Here is a 16523-nt window from a genome sequence, read left to right on the forward strand (position 1 = left end):
ACCCTGCCCAGGTGCCCAGGGCTGCACAGGCATTCGGAGAGATGTTCTGGAGAAGCAGCGAGAAGCCTTGAGCCCTGCAGAAAGCTGTGATCTGACACATCCCGAGGCTTCCCACGTCTCCAGCCCTACATTTGTCCCTAAAGAGGTGTTTTGCCAGACTACTCGCATAAGTACCTGTAGATAAGCCTCTAGCAGTAAGATTATGGCTCAGTAGGATTCACCATTACTCCTACAGCTGGAAAGGAGCGGAGCCTCAGAGCTTCAAGTCCCTGGAAAGGCGCTGTGCACTCAGTGCTCAGCTGGGCCCTGGGTGGTCCCATGGAAGTGAAAGTCATAGTTCATGCCCTTGAGGAATCCACAGTTTTCCAGCAAAACTTTGGAAACAACTCAGAATCACTATGGAAATGTGGCTGTGATAGCCACTGCCTGCGGGGGCTGCATGGCATGGTGTCTCCTGGGCTGACCCTGGAGCTGCACTGCCTGGGGTGGGTTGAATCCTGGCTCTGCGTGGGACTTTGGGTAATTGCTTGTGCTTCCTCTGCCTCTGTTGTCTCGTTTCTCATAAAAGCATCACAGCACCCCCTCATAGTGTTGTTGTGGGGATCATTTGGGTTACTGCAAATAAAGCACTCTGCAAGTGTTCATTATGAACGAGAGCAGGGGCTTTTGAAGCACATGACAGAGTGGAGTTGGTCTGGGAGGCTTCCTGAAGAAGGGGCCTGCTTTGCAGGGGCTAAGCAGTCCAGGGGGGAAGGAGTTCAAATGTGCCTGTTCAGCTGGGTGGAACGCAATGACCAGAATAATCTATCCATCCTGCTTTTACGCAACCATTGGGCCTGAGGTCTGGTTCGCCCGTTATGCCCTGTAATGGAGCCGAGGAGTCAGAGGGTCTGATTGCCCAGGGCTGAGGCAGCTTGTTGCATAACCAGGGTTGCTGTATGGCAGTTTGCAGAAGACAGCATGGTTAAGCAGTGCGTCCCAGCAGCCAGGAGCTCAGGGGACTCTCCTGGCCTAGACAGTGCAGCTCCCCAGCACCCAGCACCCAGCTCCTACCCGCATGTGCTTCAGATGGGAATCACTGGCCTGTGCCAGGAGATGTCATTTTCAAAAAACAGAGTATCTTTTATTCTGGATAAACAAATAATGAACATCATAGAAAACATCCAGAGAAGATAATTCAAGTTTCTTATTAATCCACTACCCTGAAATCGTGAATGTTTTATATTTTTTGACACATGGCTTTTCTCTCTCTCTTGCATCTCTATATTTATGTATTTTTTCTATCAGAAATAGGATCATGTAGTACACACTATTTTGCAAATGCCTTAAGTTTCTTTTCATGTCATTAAATATTCTTCCATGATGTAATTCACAACTGCTGCATTGTGCGAATATGCCATAAATTATTTAGCCAAACTCTATGGTTGAAAATTTAGATCATTTTCAACAATTTTTTTCCCTTTTTAAAATAAGGCTTTCATCCATAATCTTGTAAATAAATTTCTGCAAATACTCATGCTTATTTCCTTAGGATCATTTTTCAAAGCTGGAATCATGGTTCTGGCATGCAAATTTTTATGGCCCTGGATGCCCACTGCAAGAGCTCTCTGATGAGACCCTGAGGGATGGCTTCCCTGCTCGATGGCCTGGGAAGGCATGGCCTGGCAGGAAGCTGGGCAGAACTCTTCAAGCACCTTGGAAATTCCTCCAGTACTGAAGTTAAATAGCTGGAACAAAGAATGTGGGAGAAAGCACAGTCAGCTAATGGGACGCCAGGAAGCTTAGCTGCCTTTTGGAGAGTCAGGGAACCTAAGGATTGCTGGTGGAACCCTGTGAATAATTTCACTGAGGTGAATGAGGTGCTTCAAAGAGGGAGAATCCAGAAAGGACAGACTCTTTTCAGCTCAAAAACCTGCCTGTAGGCCAGGCTAGATGGCTCACACCTGCCATCCCAGCACTTTGCAAGGCTGAGGCAGGAGGATTGATTGAGCCCAGGAGTTTGAGATCAGCCTGGGCAATATAGTGAGACCTGGTCTCTAAAAAAAGAAAAACAGCTGGGTATCATACCCAGCGACCTGGGAGGCTGAAGTGGGAGGATCGCTTGACCCTGGGACTTCAAGGCTGCAGTGAGCTGTCGCCATTGCACTCTAGACCCTTTCTAAAAACAAACAACATCTGCTTATAACTTTCAAGGGAGCCCTAGGTTTGCTCATACTTTTGGGCTATGATCTGTCTCTCTCGTAGGCTGAGCTCCCCGAGGGCAGGAATGTGTGCATTCTTCATCTCTGCACACCACATCCAGCCCAAGGATGACAAATAATTGTTGAGCTGACAGGACAAACATCACTCCAAGTCACAGCCCCTGCACCTCTTCCTCCTGCATTTTCAGACCAAGGCTCCAGGCATCTTATTGCCAGGCTTAGTGTACATTGGAGCATCTTTTCCAGAGGACACTTGAGCAACGTGCAGTAAAGACCTTAAAACAAGCATACTTCTTGACCAGCTATTTCACCTCTCCCAAAAATAATCCAAGATCTCCAGGAACTGCCTCCTGCTTCCTTACATTCTGGGCCTTGGCGTTCTTGACATTAGGAGAAGGATATCACCTGCCCCATTACCCATACTCTGCTCCTCCTTGATGCATGGTTAAAATACTCCCTCTTCTAGCTAGCTTGCCCCCACTCCCAGACAGACCTCTTTTCTACTGTGTGTTAGAGTTAGTTATGTGCTTGACTTGTCTGACTTCCAAACCTCAATCTATTTGAGGGCAGGCAGGCAGAATCTGTAGCTATTTTATCTTTAGCCCTCTCTGCACCTGGCTGAGTGAAGAACCAATAGTGGGTTCAGAAAGTTTAGTGAAAGGGCACACTTGCAGAAAGCCTCTCGGTCACACCCTGCAGAACTGTGAAACTGCATCCTCTGCCTGCTGACAGTGACATCAGGAATGAGCTATAGAATTGCACAGTTTTCGTAGCAGCAACAGGATTTTCGACCCCACTTTTCAGAATCACAGTCTAAAATTTAGTGGAGCAAACGGAGGCTGGAAGGAGTGAGGGGTGTTAGGCAAACACACACAGATGCTCTAGAATCCTTGTGATCTGATAGTAAGTTCCAGGCTCAGTTCCTGAACTAACTTGCTTTTTATTTATTTTGTAATACAAATGTGATTATTTCTAACGAAAAGTAATGTGTTCTTTACAATAAGATCTAGCATGCAGAACTTTTGTTGTTTGAGCTTTTTTTTTTCTTGAGATGGAGTTTTGCACTGTCACCCAGGCTGGAGTGCAATGGCGTGATCTCGGCTTACTGCTACCTCTGCCTCCTGGGCTTAAGTGATTCTCCTGCCTTAGCCTTCCGAGTAGCTGGGATTACAGGCACCCACCACCACGCCCAGCTAATTTTCGTATTTTTAGTAGACACGAGATTTCACCAGGTTGGCCAGGCTGGTCTCCAACTCCCGACCTCAGATGATTCACTCACCTTGGCCTCCCAAAGTGGGGATTATAGGCCTGAGCCACCATGCCCAGCCATTTTTTTTAAGGGGTCTCTCTCTGTCACCCAAGCTGGAGTGCAGTGGCAAGACCACAGCTCACTGCATCTTCAACCTCCTAGGCTCAGTCACTCCTCCCACCTCAGCCTCCCAAATAGCTAGGACCATAGGTGTATGTCACCATACCTAGCTAATTTTTTTTTGGAGGGGGTAGAAATGGGGGGATCTCCCTATGTTGCCCTGGTGGTCTTGAACTCCTGGGCTCAAGCAATCCTCTCGCCTTGGCCTCTTAAAGTGCTGGGATTATAGGCACAAACCTCCGTGCCTGGACAAAGGCTGTAAATATGTGCAGAGTTCCTATGAAACTCTCTGAGATTCAGGGAAGATTTAATTAAGTACAATTTGATTCAAGAGAGCCAGCCTCCTGAAACAGGATTTTATGAGAGATGGAAAAGAACCACAGTCCTGACACTTGTCAAAGACTGGGAGGACAGGCTGGCCCTGGCATCTTCTTTCCCACATCTCCAAAAGCAGCACCTTTTTATTGGTAAGAACTGAATTCTTATTGGTAACATAGTTAATTATTGATGGTAAATGGCCACTTTCTGACAAGGAGAACTACTGAGAGAGACACCCCAGGCCATGCTGGTGGAGGAGGCCAGCTGCGGTCAACCCTGCATGGGGGGCTGCACTACTCCAATGTTGGAAATGAGAAAATGGAGGCTCAGAGAGGTGAATCAACCTGCTTTCAGTCGCCCAGCAGAGCCCAGACTCTAGGTCTAGTCAGTCTGACTGAGAAGTCAGGGTTCTTTCCCTGTCCCAGTGAGTCTCACTCTGGCTACCCATTAGAGGCTCCTGGTGCCCAGGTCTCAGCCCAGCCCAATTAAACTAGAGTCGCTGGGCTTTGTGACAGGCATTCAATTTTTTTTTTTTAAGACAGTGTCTTATTCTGTCACCCAAGCTGAAGTACAGTGGCTTGATCACCGCTCACTGCAGCCTCAACTGCCTGGTCTCAGGTGATCCTCCCACCTCAGCCTCCCATGCCACCACCCTCAGCTAATTTTTTGTATTTTTTGTAGAGATGGGGTTTTACTGTGTTGCTCAGGCTAGTCTTGAACTCCTGCGTTCAAGGGAGCTACCCACCTCAGCTTCCCAAAGTGCTGGGATTACAGGCATGAGCCACCACGCCTGGCCAGCAGTCATATTTTTAAAAAGCTCTCTTGGTGCTGTAATGAGCACCTAGGGTTGGGAGGCCTTTACCTCTAGGCTCTGAACTCACAAGAGAGCGCTGACTGACAGATGTGATAGAGACTCCCATCCTGGGAGCTGTTAAGGCAGATGCTGCCCTGTGCGCCATGGCACCTCAATTAAGACAGAAGCGCTGGGGCTGGGATCTGCACATTCATATTTATACTTTTGAGCTCCTCTGGTGTTTCTGAAATGCAGCCAGTGTTGAGAATTAGAGTTCAAAGGCTGAAACCAAATTGCCTCTTCAGGCCTTCCCCTTAAGCCGCCATCTAGCCCCCAGCCTGACTAGGACAGAGCCTGGGGTCCCATTTAAGCTGTGGGGAGTGAGAATGGAGGAGAAAAATAATCAATGTTCGACAATCCAGTATGCAAAGATGTCATCAAATGCTCAAAAAGAACTCCTGATCTCGAGTCAACTGAGTGGCTCCCAGCAAGTTTGCTGGTAAATTTACATGACATCATCTTCCTTCACAGAAAAAGCAAAATACACTTCAGTCTTTGCTTAGGAAAGTGATTTTTGAAAATGTCATGAATGGGGTCCAGATGAATGAGGTTCACTTCAGGAACAAAGGGGACTCGGCAGACAGGTAGAGAATGGAATCTCACTGTGCAACCATTACGCACAGCCTCTGTATTCGAAGCAGGTGAGAACTGCTGAAAGGCAAAACAGAAGTGTACCAGTCCATGCATAAAAGAGAACAGGTGAACCCAGGGCAAGGGAGCCCGGGAAGGAAGACCAGAGAGGGGCTGGGGGCTGGGGAAGCGGGGGAACTGTCTAGGATGGATGGAGCCTGTTTCTTGCCGATGATGCCGATGATGCCGAGGCTCCGCTATCCCAGCAGCATCTGACCTTGGCAGGGCCTGCATGTCCCTCCTCTCTCCTCCCTCCCCTGTTGGTGGTGCCGCCTCAGCCTCCCTCCTCCTGAAGGGCCTGGGTATCCTCTCTTTGGGAGAGCAGGAGAATTGCTGGGGAACTATAATTAAAAACAAAATCTCCTCACAACCCGGAAAACCTCTCCATAAAGGAAGAAGCAAAAGAAAACAGCTTTATTATTGCACGAGCACAAGCATTCAACCAGAATGTGACGCACACGCCGGGCAGTCTGCAGAGAGATTGCCAAGAAAGAAAGGAGGCCTGCCTTTTGGCCAGCCAAGCAGCTCCAAGCTGTCACATACGTGTTCCCACATTAAACGATGACTAGTTTTCAGGGAATGAGTTCTATTTGTCACACATAGTTCATCCTAAAGTCACCTGGTTATTGGGGTGGCCATCTGTGTTTGCTAATTCCCTTTACCCAAAGGAAAAATAATAAATTTATTTCTTTATGACAAGAGGTAGTTTTGCAAGTTGAAGCTGCAGTTAGGCTCCTACCCTTCTCCAGAGACTAGAAGATGGACAGCTATGTTCCTTAATGATTACCTTTCAAGATGGTTCCCAGGTCCTTGGAGAAAGACATACTTGGGTCCTAAAGTTGGCAAGAGGCTTATTTAGCTTTTAAAACGATTTACATACATTTAAGAGACAGAGAAGGAACTGCTATTTATGGTTTCCAAAATAAGTGCTCTAGGAAAAGGAAGTGAGATGGGCTGCAAGAGTCTCTTCTGTTTATTTTAAACAGGGAAAATTAAGTCCCTATTTTGGTGGCCGGGTATGGTGGCTCATACCTGTAATCCCAGCACTCTGGGACGCTGAGGAGGGTGGATTATTTGAGGTCAGGAGTTCAAGACCAGCTTGGCCAATATGGTGAAACTCCATCTCTACTACAATTACAAAAATTAGCCGGGGGTGGTGGTGCATGCCTGTAGTCTCAGCTACTCTGGAGCCTGAGGCAAGAGAATCACTTGAACTCAGGAGGCAGAGGTTGCAGTGAGCCAAGAACACGCCACTGCACTGCAGCCTGGGTGGCAGAGAGAGACTCCATCTCAAGAAATAATAATAATAAATTTTTTTAAACCTCTACTTTCTTTGTTTTAGAGACAGGGTCTTTCTCTGTGGCCCAGGCTAAAGCGCAGTGGTGCGATCTCAACTCACTGCAGCCTCAACCTGCTGGGCTTAAATGATCCCTACTTCAGCCTCCCAAGTAGCTGGGACCACAGTCACAGGCCACCATGCTCAGCTAATTTTTAAATTTTTTGTAGAGATGGAATCTCACCATGTTGCCCAGGCTGGTCTCAAACTCCTGAGCCCAAGATATCCTCCTGCCTTGGCCATCCAAAGCACTGGGATTACAGGCGTGAGCTACCATACCCGGCTGTGAACCTCTTATTTTTCTCTTTCTTTTTTTTTTTTTTGAGACGGAGTTTCGCTCTTGTTACCCAGGCTGGAGTGCAATGGCGCGATCTTGGCTCACCGCAACCTCCGGCCCCTGGGTTCAGGCAATTCTCCTGCCTCAGCCTCCTGAGTAGCCGGGATTACAGGCACGCGCCACCATGCCCAGCTAATTTTTTGTAATTTTTAGTAGAGACGGGGTTTCACCATGTTGACCAGGATGGTCTCGATCTGTTGACCTCGTGATCCACCTGCCTCGGCCTCCCAAAGTGCTGGGATTACAGGCTTGAGCCACCACGCCCGGCCGAACCTCTTATTTTTAATGTGAAATTATCCTTACCAAATTTAGCTTTGACTTTCATGGGGAAGGGATTGAATGTTTGGCCCCAGCAGTGGGCGTCAGCCCATGACATGAGAAAATCCAAGGGGGAGCCTTAAACTGGATTTGATCTTGCAACCTCAGGAGAGAACAAGAGTGGTACAAGGGTGGAGCAAGTGCCTTTAGGACCCTCCAGGGCTTGGGTAGTTTCTGAATTTGACTGGGATGTTAGTAATGGAGGTGGTCCTTCCAGCCCCACCTTCCTGCTCTTCCGGGCACCCTGTATCCCCCGCATCCCATGCCCAACACTCAGTGTCATCTTTGAGCTCTCTGTAGGGGAGGAAGGCTGTTGGGGATGCTGGTCTGGTATGGCTCCTTCCTTCCCTCCCCTCGGCAGCACAGCTCATGGCTTCTGCTCTACTCCAAGTAGACTTTAACCCACTGGAAACTGCGGCCAGTTCTGCAGCAAGTTCAAATCTTTAGGGACTTCATAAATTAGCCTTTACTGCTAAGTTCTCTGGGAGAAAAAGAATTGGGGAGTGGGGGCAGGGGGAGGGGTTGCAAAGCTCAGCACAATCACAGCTTCCTCTTCCCAAACTCTGAGTGAGTGTCCGTGTTGCAACCAGTCAGAGCAGCACCATCAGGAAGGGGTCATAGGGGTGGCAGGGTTGATGCAGAGCATGCTGACTGTCCAAGGGGCACTGGGTAACCCTGGGCAGATCAGGGGTGCAGGTGGGAGGGTCAGTGCTGAGGTATAGGTGCTATGACAGCATTTGCTTTGTGTTGGCACATTCTAAGCAGCACCTCGAATTTTCCTGTTTGTAAGCCTGCGGGGTGTGCGCCCTTTTATGCTTATATTAGGGAATTCAGAGCAGGCTCCTGCATTTCTGCTCATGTGTGTATCTCTGAGGATGTTCTGCTGTTGTCAGTTGTCGTCAAGCCTTCAACTCATTGGATGGAGCCCACCCACATGGTGGAGGGTAATCTGCTTTACTCAAAGCCTGCTGCTTTAAATGTTGATCTCATCCAAAACATACCCACAGAAACACCAGGATAGTGTTTGGCTGACTATCTGGCACTGTGGCCCAGCCAGTTTGACCATTACAGCAAGGGATGCAGGGAAGGGGAGGCAAATAGTCCCAAACACTATTTCAGCTGTCCCAGCTCCCTTAATAATGAAACAGGACTCAACTGGAGCAATGGATGGATGGAGGATAGAGATGGATGGGCAGATAAGTGGATGGGAAGATAGATGAATGAGAGGATGGATGGATGGGAGGATGGATGGATGGGAAGATAGATAAAAGAATGGATGATGAGTGGATAGATGGAAGGATGGATGATGAGAGGATGGATGGAAGGATGGATGATGAGAGGATGGATGGAAGGATGGATGATGAGAGGATGGATGGAAGGATGATTGATGGGAGGATAGATGGAAGGATGGATGATGTGAGGATGGATGTATGAACATAGACAGATGGGTGGATGGAGAGGTGTCTAAATAGATAATAGACAGGGACAGACAGACACTAGTAGAGACAACTTTTCAGACACTATTTGATGGAAATTTTCAAAAACACAAAATTGGAGAATGACAGCACAAAGGCCAACTGACCCAATTCTACATTTCCACATGAGAAAAATGACACCCAGAAAAGAGTGACTTCCCCAAGGTCACACATGGGTTAATGGCAGAGGTTCTGTTGCCTCCTAGCCTGGTTACTGAGGTTACATAGGAATGAGGTCTGTACACTCCAGGTCAGGTGAGGCCAAACTGCAGGAGCAAGCTACCTTTGGAATTTCAGAGGCCTTGCACCCCGGGCTTCTTGCATGCTTACACAATGCACCAACTCAGCTTGCAGGAGGATCTCTATTCCACATCCTTCCCTGACACCTCAGCATGTGGTCCCTCAGGCGGGAGAAGAGTTGGCATGTTGGGTGCCAGCTCCTACACTCATCAGCCCAGAAGCAGCGTCAATCACTTTTCTATCAGCCACATGGCCCCTAACTAATGGAAGTGGGTCAGAAAAGTGGGTGGGTACATGGATATTTGATGAGAAATAAAAGTTTCCGCAAAACAGAAGTTTTTTCATCTCTTTGTGGGACTCCGTGTTTCCTTTTCTACATTTTTGAACCAAACAAGTTACCCCAGGATATCTCCAAAACCCAAGAATCTCCTGTGAGCTCCTGGAACCTCCAAGGAGCCTGATTTAACTTTGCACGGAATGCCTCCACCTTTCACTACTGTAGAATTTGATGGGTTTTGTGTATGTGGAGGCTGAACCGTTTACTGACGTTTTTACCTAAAGCACAGCAGCATCGCCCCACTTGGTCTCTCTCTCACTGTTACTCATTCACCTTCAGGACACTGGCTGTCAGTTTTCAGGCTTTTAAAACTTGTTCCTTCTAGAATGTGGTTTGTTAATAAGTATTGATCAAGCATTATGACGGTAACAAGAACCTTATAGGTTCGCATTGCTAGAACCCCACAAATTGTTTATTTCCTTTGAGTCTCCTTGCCTGTACTTGAAACAAACTGCCACCTGGAGTCAGGTGGGTTTGAATTGCTTGGCTCCTCAACGGCATTAGTAATTAAAGCATTCTTTCCTAATGGCATTGGTGTTCTCTTTTTGTCTTGTTTTGAGATGGGGTCTTACTCTGTCACCTTGGCTCTAGTGCAGTGGTGTGATCAAGGCTCACGGTAGTCTCAGCGTCCTGGGCTCAAGCAGTCTTCCTGCCTCAGCCTCACAAGTAGCTGAGACCACAAGCATGTCCCACCATGCCTGGCTAATTTTTATATTTTTATAGAGATGTGGTTCCGCCAAGTTGGCCAGGCTGGCCTCAAACTCCTGAGCTCAAGCAATCCACCTGCCTCAGCCTCCCAAAGTGCCAGGATTACAGGCATGAGCTATCACATCTGGCTAGTGTTCTTTAAATAGAGCTTTTTGTTAAAATAACCAAAAACAAAGAATAACAACTATTAATTCAAAATAGGATATATAGTTAGAGTTAGACCTAAAGAAATACAAACACCTAGGCATAAACCAGTATCCTTATTACTTGTGCTGCCATTGTCTGCTTTAATCCTTAGGCTTATGTAGAATTAATAGATTCTGAGTCTTACTTTTCTTAGGTGTCGATCGAATCCGGTCAGATTTGTCAAGAGTCCTTTGTAGCCCCAGCTGGAGTGCAATGGTACAATCTCAGCTCACTGCAACCTCTGCCTCCCAGGTTCAAGTGATTTTCGTGCCTCAGCCTCTGAACAGCTGGGATTACAGGTGTGAGCCACCACACTCAGCACAATCTTCAACTTCTGATAAAGAATTCCCTCCTGATCTTTTATAGCTTCCCACAGGAAGGCTTTAGTTTCTTCTGGGCATCTTTATCTCTGCCCTGCAGACAGAGAGTAAACAGGGAGTAAATACAGCAACATGTGACAGTAATGTGATGTTTCTAGAATGTTAGAAACTCGTGACTGCCTTTTTCTGAATCGCCGGAGGAATTTCCTTACCTGAATTCCTTTGTGAGCTTCCTTTCTCTGCTGAGTGCATTCTTACAACTCTCCACGGAAAGGTCCCTTAGCCACAGGTCCCTGATAAGGGTAGATTGTAAGCTGACCCTTTATTTTGCCTGATTCTGAAAACGCTGCTCTTTTGTAGGTACAAATCAGACCATTCCAGAACATGACGATTTCTGCCTTTTTTTTTTGACAGCATCTTGCTCTGTCACCCTGGCTGGTGCAGTGACACAATCTCGGCTCATTGCAACCTCTACCCACTGAGTTCAAGTGATTCTCATGCCTCAGCCTCCTGAGTAGCTGGGATTACAGGTGCACGCTACCATGCCTGACTAATTTTTTTTTTTTTGTATTTTTAGTAGAAACAGAGTTTCACCATGTTGGCCACGCTGGTCTAGAACTCCTGACCCCAGGTGATCTCCTTGCCTCGGCCTCTCAAAGTGCTGGGATTACAGGCATGAGCCACCATACATGGCCCAGCACATGACTTTTAAAGTACTTTTAATCAGAAGTTGACATAGAGACACAAAGTGATTTCTCCAGAGCCCCCATGTACTTAGCAGGATCCCAGGGGGCAGGAAAATAGAAAAGTGCTAAAGGAGCTTTCAGTCATTGCAGGGGAGATTCCTGGAGAGCTGGGTCCATAGCTCCATGGCCCAAATATCGCAGAGCTGACTCCATGAGGCGAACTCCCAGCAGCATGGGGTTCATCATTCCTGGGCTCGGACCACCTGTGAGCCACACTCTGTTTCCTGAGGTTTAAGCACATGCTGCAAGTCTGAAGCTTCCTGCCAGGAGTCAGGCCTTGTGTCCATTCCCACTTTCTCACCAGGTCACCAAATGCTCTTGCTCATGGCGCAGGAAGAGAGATGGGGCTTGGTAGAGCCACAGAGCTGAGTCCTCCATCAGCCCATGTGGCAAGGAGGATCGGAGAGTCAGGAAGGGCCATGCTGCTGGGTTGTGCTGTGTTCTGGGGGGAGTCATTTTCAGGGGACTCAGGCTGTTGAATCCTGGGTATTTGGGAAGGGCTTGGAGAAGCCTTTGGCATGAATGGGGCTCTCCTCCTTAGAGAGGCTGAACCAAGTTGGTTAATAAAAGTATCCAGTGCTGTTCCCACCAACAGTGTCCAAATTATGCTTCGATTCTATGGCCACAGCTGCCCTGGGGGATGGCATGAAAACTGCTTTAGGAACTGCACCTGTAGAAATTGTTAACATGTATTGATCGCCTGCTGAAAACCAGGCTCTCTGTGACACCTTTACTTGATTATCTTATTTTTTAAGACACACAATATTCTCTGTGAAGAGCTTGTTCTGTGAGGGAACAACTAAAGGGAGAAAAATTCAACGGTGGGGGGGTCTTGGTGCCAGGAGGAACTGTCCTAGTGAGTGACCTGCTCCCCACAGTGCAGGTCACCGGGAGAGGAAAGACCCTGCCCTCTCAGGCACCCTCCGCATCCCCCCATGCCTCCTCCACCCCCCCAGTGCCAGGGCAAGCAGAGCTGTCTCTAACTCAGGCTGTGCCCAAGCCGGCTTAGCTTCAGGACAGTGCTCACTGAGCACTGTGCTACGTGCTTATCCTTCCACGATCTTGTTTTGTTGTCACTGTAATCCTATGAGGGAGGAGAATGTTTTTGCCCCCATTCTACAGATGAGGACCCTGAGGCATGAAGAGGACGAAGGCTTGCTCACGATTCTGTAGCTAAACGCTGGCAGAGCCAAGTTCTGCTCACGTTCAATCTGACTGTCATCCCCTAAGGTAAACTGCCAAGTTCTGACTGAGTCACAGTGGCTCTACCCCTTGGCTTCACAGTTGAGTGACTGGGCACATTGGGAATCTCAGGCAACGGTTAGGAGGGCCTGAAGAATTGTGGAGGAGGGTCGATTACCCTGTAAAACTGATCAATCAACAGACAAGAACAGCAATAGGCAATTTGGATTGCAGATGGCATTAGCCGGCTAGGACGGTCATAATAAAATACCATAGATGAGTGGCTTAAACAACAGAAATTTACATCCTCACAGTTCTGAGGCTGAGAGTCCAAGAGCGAGGTGCCCACAGACTTAGTTTCTGGCGAGGCCTCTCTCTTTGGCCTACAGACATAACCTTCTCCCTGTGTCCTCACGTGGCCTTTTCTTTATGCGCGCTCATCCCCAGTGTGTCTCTGTGTGTCCAAATTTCCTCTTTTATAAGGACATTGGTCAGACTGGGTTAGTTCCCCACCTCATTTAACCTTAATAAGCACCTTAAAGATCCTATCTCCAAACACAGTTTACACTGGAGATTAGGAATTCAATACATGAATTTTAGGGGACAGCCTTCAGCCCATAACAGATTATTCAACGCTCTTTGTCCCTCCTACAGCAGCCCCCACAGCAGCGGGCACAATCAGCTGCAATCTGGGTGTGAGCCCCTCTCTGCAAGGATTGGGGACCAGATGCTCCCTCCCTGGAAGCCACGTCAATGAGAGACCACTGTCGTACTGAGAATTCAATAAAGGCTTTTTACAGTACATGACTACAGCTCTTTTTACAGACTCCTACAGCGCTGTACAACCCAACATTTACTGGAATTTTCACTTCAGCAAGATCTTTTAAATTTAAAATCTCAGCACAGTCACTGAAGCCACAACTCCCTATCTAATCAAAGTTTCTATCGATGTTAAAACTTGATTGGTTTTTGTTTTTGTTTTTTTTTTTTTTAGTCCTCAAAGCTGTGTTCTTCCCATATACAAAACTGATTCCCCTGATCCCATCTCTAGAATAGTTTTTGCAATGAAAGACTGGTTTTGCAAGAAGACACACATGCCTTGTTAAACAAGCTCTTACAGAGGAGGCGGAGGAGGATGAGGAGGAGGAGGAGAAGGAGGAGGAGGAGGAGGAGGAGGAGGGGGGGGAGGGGAGAAGGAAGAGATGGAGGAGGGGAGAAGGAAGAGAAACCCCGATTTGTAGGGGCTTACCAATTTCCATGGCATAAATACTTGCACCATAATAAATTTCAAGCTACTAATGATTTTAAAAATTGGCTTAGAAATTTCCAGAATATGTTACACCTGGATTTCACAAGCTGCTGTTAGTCTGCTCCAGCACATCACTGCTTGTGTCTCTCATGATCACAGAAGCCCATTTTATAGGTTTTTAATCTGGGTCAGGGGTAAAATCTGTGGTCTTGATCAAAATGAGGTCAACTAGCCCCACCAGGACTCAGTCTCAGCATCTTACTTCCATTCTCACCATGCTTTAAACCCTGAGCACAGGTCACAAATCCATGTTCATCTAATACATGCTTCGGGTAAACCTCCCCATTTTAGAAGAACCACCCATTTGCTGGAAATTAGAGTCACCCGACTGGCCATAGGCATTTTCGTGGGATCTTGATCTTCATGGAAAGTCAAAAGTCAGTCAAGTGCAAATCAGGGTTGGATTGATGGCAGGTGTAACAGCTGCACAAGCATATGGTGCTTTGTCTGGAACTGAACATCTCTATTTTTCATTCACCAAAGGCTGTGGTGGCTTCAGGAAGTGCTTCCAGCCTGACCTCCTGCTGATGACATCCAAGTTCTCCTTGGATCCTGAGCTACTGTCTCTACTTCATGTGTGTGAAAATGTGCAGGGAACGTTCATCCCAGAGGCAGAATTGGGGTGTTCCAAGCAGGCAGGCCATCGAATGTTCAGAATTCCAAGTTCAGGGTCAGGATGTGGTATTTCAGAGGCAAACGATGGTCTGGGAGCAGACCTTGGAGAAAACTGGGCTTGGGGGTAACAACTCTACCAAATTAAATCTAAGTGGGAACTGCAGCAGGCGTCTGACCTGGAACTGGAGGTTTCCGGAGCAGCTGGCTCAGTGAGGGAAGGACACACAGAATCGGAATTCCCCCACCATCTTCTCTGACTGCTCCTGCTCCTCCATCAAGCAAGGCTTGCTGGGAAGCAGGAGGAGGCAAAGGCCCTTCATTCTCCTCCTGCCTCGAGGATATTCTCTTTCTCTCCCTTCCTCTGTAGTTCACTCTCCAGCTCATTCCCAGGTCCCGGGTGAGCCAGCTGAAGTGGTCATGATAATACTAATAAGCTGATTTGAAAGAAGAGTTTAGTTCATTGCGCCTTTGGGAAAGACCTCTGCTGGTGCTTGGCTAGGATAACAAGCTTCGGTGAAACTAACAGGGACACTAACTCACTCCACCGCTATATTCTTATTTTATATGCTGATGGTGTCAGTAGTCACTACCATAAGTAGAATCTGCTTTTCCTCTGGCAGTGGAAAGGCTAAATTGTACATGGTAACTTCAGGGCCTTGTCTCCCTTCTAGGGCTTCTCTGAGTTCAGGGGAAGGCATTTGAAACGTCCATAGTAACTAACCTTTCTCTTATTCCCATGCTCTCTCTTTACTCATACCATTATTTTGAGGAATACATGAAATTAAAATTGTTATAACTGAACATCTACTATATGCCAAATCCTGTGCTAGATATTTTAAATATATTTCCAAACCTAATAAAAACATCATGTCATTTTATAGATGAAGAAACAGACTCAGAGAAGCTAACAGATTTGCTCACAGCCAGTGACTGTTTAGATTTTAGCTCATGTATTTTAAACTCCATTTTAAAAATTGTTATTTTATTTTTTTTAAATAGGCCTGGCGCGGTGGCTCAAGCCTGTAATCCCAGCACTTTGGGAGGCCGAGGCGGGTGGATCACGAGGTCAAGAGATCGAGACCATCCTGGCCAACATGGTGAAACCCCGTCTCTACTAAAAATACAAAAAATTAGTTGGGTGTGGTGGCGTGCACCTGTAGTCCCATCTACTCAGGAGGCTGAGGCAGGAGAATTGCCTGAAACCAGGAGGTGGAGGTTGCGGTGAGCCGAGATCGCACCATTGCACTCCAGCCTGGGTAACGAGAGCGAAACTCCGTCTCAAAAAAAAAAAAAAAAGAAGTAAAATAGAATGGAGTCTCACTACATTGTTCACACTGGTCTCAAACTCCTAGGCTCAAACCATCCTCCCACCCTGGCCTCCTGAAGTGCTGGGATTACAGGCATGAGACACCATGCCTAGCATTGTAAACTCTAAAGCTCACATTTTTCTACTATGCTACCATATTATATAAAACATTGCATCAGTCAGCACAAAATTAGGTTGTGCTGCTGTTATAGGCACCTCAAAACCTTGGTGGCTTACGACAACAGTTTTCCTTCGTCCTCACATGTAATGCGTGATGCACACGCCTCACCTGGGAGCTCGGTTCCCTAGTATTCCCTAGTATTTCAGGGAGGCATACTCAGGCTGATGGCGGAGGAGCCATCAGACTGTTGCCAGTTCCCACGCTGGAGGAAAAGGGAGCTCTGGAGGGCCTAAAACTATCAGCAAAATGCCCTGGCATTGAGTTGGCACACATCACTTCTACCTACAACCCATTGGCCAGAATTTTACATGACTCTTCCAAACCACAAGAAAGAGGAAGTGTAGTCCCCCTGGACAGCTGAGAATAAAGTACATGGCAAGCAACACGAAAACCCGCCATGGGTGTCTGGCATTGGGCTTGGTCCCTACATGATTAATAGACGCTATTTCACGCTCCCTTTCCTTCCCCAGCTATGAACAGATTATGGTAAAATCATTCCTTTTGCACCAAGAGACAGGCATAATGAACAGGGCCCTTCGTTCTGTACTCTGTCGAA

The 16523-nt window shown here is 47.4% G+C and overlaps 1 protein-coding gene across 1 annotated transcript in view; it reads right to left on the reverse strand.

Annotated features, from left to right (window-relative positions):
- Positions 1–10719, reverse strand: part of LEP (leptin) — a 26696-nt gene extending 15977 nt beyond the window's left edge. Inside the window, exon 1 of the mRNA XM_078343852.1 lies at positions 10454–10719. The gene's annotated coding sequence lies outside the window, so the exon portion shown is untranslated. The remainder of the gene's footprint in view (positions 1–10453) is intronic.
- Between the last annotated feature and the right edge of the window lie 5804 nt (positions 10720–16523).

This window comes from Callithrix jacchus, chromosome 11 (genome assembly GCF_049354715.1).
Source record: "Callithrix jacchus isolate 240 chromosome 11, calJac240_pri, whole genome shotgun sequence".
NCBI classification, from domain to species: domain Eukaryota; kingdom Metazoa; phylum Chordata; class Mammalia; order Primates; family Cebidae; genus Callithrix; species Callithrix jacchus.